Genomic DNA, 2,228 nt, shown 5'->3' on the forward strand with positions numbered 1-2,228 from the left:
TGGGTTTAGTCTCCTTTGCCTCTGCTTGCCACTTGTATTATGGAGGTAAGAGAAGGAGCATTGTAAGCAAGAGACAAGAAGTGATTCTTCTGCTCTACTCCGCGCTGATTAGGCCTCTACTGGAGTCGTGTGTCCAGTTCTGGGCACCACTTTTCAGGAAAGATGTGGCCCAATTGCAGAGAGTCCAGATAAGAGCGACAAAAACGTGAGTGCCATGTCTCTATGTGGCTCCCAGAAGCAGCAGCACATCCCGAATCCGGCTTCTATGCATAGGGAAATCCAGGAGACTTCACACACTGCCCATGCCCCAAGCACCACCCCTGGAACCACAGCCAATGGGAGCTCCAGGGACGGTGCCTGCAGACAGGGCAGTTTTCCCAGCCCTGGGCTAAGGGCACACAGTGCTCGCAGTTACATGGCCCACAATGCTAACCACCATCACTCCCTTGTTAAATCTTCAAACAAGCCCCTTCGTGCTTCCTCCCATTCTGCCCCCCTCACTCAGGAGGAGCTCCCTGTAAATATCAGCAAAACGACCTCCTCAACCCAGGGACTGTTTGACTCTTTAATTATTCCCTGTCCAGCAGGCTTGTCATCTCCTTATGAACTTGCTGCTGCAATGTACCAGTTCTGTGGGATGCTTTGCTGGGTGCAGGTTGTGATCCCACAGTGTTCATCTTAGGCAGCTTTTGTGAGCCTGGCCTGGCCTGCTTGATAATATCTGTCAGTGAATTTGCAGGACAGCCATGACCTCTGTCTTTGCATTTAGGGTGACCTCTTCACACACCTCAAAGCTCTCGAGTGGGATATCCCTATGGCATTCAGGCCTCAGATCAGGAACAGGGGCTGTCTTACAATCCTCTGCACAGAATATCATCTGGACAACAGCTTCATTGTTGTGATGCACTTTTAACCTGTTTATATGCACAATCCAAGGTGCATCCCTGCTGCGGGGCCTGTGTACATTGCAGGTAACAGCGTGACCCCTTCCTACCTACTGAGAAGGCCCCTCCCATCAGTTTTGCAATTTGTACTTTTCCAGGAGGTATAACACCAGCAGCAGATCCCCTGCATCAAACGATCGCTCACAAGGAGAGCAGAACCCCCTTTATCCCATCGAGTTGGGACCAGGGCCAGATTGGTTAACCAAAACGTCGGATAATCGGATGAATGGGAACGTGCCAGGCTGCAGCGCCATCTAGGGACCATAGGAGAGATTGCCCACTTCTGGACCTGTGTGCACTGGTTGTTGGGTTAATACGGAGAACCGGATAATGGAGGGTCAGATAAACAGGGTTCTACTGTATTGTGATCATCCCATTCTTTCCGAGCTGCTTGGCTTCTAGGGAGGCTTTGCATCACTATTCCAATCATGGATTTAGGGAAACCTAATTTAGGCTACTCCCTGTGAAAGGGAAAGGAAAAGTGAAGTGCTTCAGTAAGATCAACCTTCCCAGAATGAAATGTTCCATTTTTGGTTTCAAAAGGACATTTGGCTTCATAAGTTTATTTTATTGTGGAGGAGATTGTGCCTTTCATGGTTTGTGGCACACAAGCAGACAAGTTAGGGAAAACAAAAAATACTCTTCCTGCACATTCGCAAAGTCTCACTGATTTGTTTCTTAGAAGCCAGAACAACAACACGTAAGAACCCAAAACTCAGAGGGAGAGAACGCAGGCCACTGCCTATAACAGAGAGGTGCAACTCACTAGGTACCTGCTGACTCACTGCTGCTATGCCCCAATTGTGTGCTGCCCTACCGAGCTCCCTAGCATGCAAGCACACCCAGGAACCCTGCCCTACATTTAAAGTCACAGTATTCAATTTTAACACAACCACAAATACACCAGAGCATCAACATTTTCTGTTTTATAAGGTCTCTTCTTTTTCGGAACCCTTGTTTCTAAACATGCCATGAGGGATTTGTATCAAATTTCAGCGACTAATTATCATGCGGGTGGAATCATCATTAATGTGTATTCTGGGTAGTTACGTTGTTGGCTTCTGTAGGAAATTTGTGAAACAGGAACACTGGGAAAGCCTCCCCCCCGCACACACACACAAATACACCACATATTTGCTACCCACTGGGGCTGCCTGAGCAGTAGCCTTGTGACATCAGAGATAACCCACCACTCAGCACTCCCTCCCTCCGGTTCATTTTCATACTTGGGGAGAATGACTAGCACCCTGGCTGCCATGGCAACAGCTGCCTTTGACAACTGGT

This window comes from Gopherus evgoodei, unplaced genomic scaffold (assembly GCF_007399415.2).
Source record: "Gopherus evgoodei ecotype Sinaloan lineage unplaced genomic scaffold, rGopEvg1_v1.p scaffold_139_arrow_ctg1, whole genome shotgun sequence".
NCBI lineage: Eukaryota > Metazoa > Chordata > Testudines > Testudinidae > Gopherus > Gopherus evgoodei.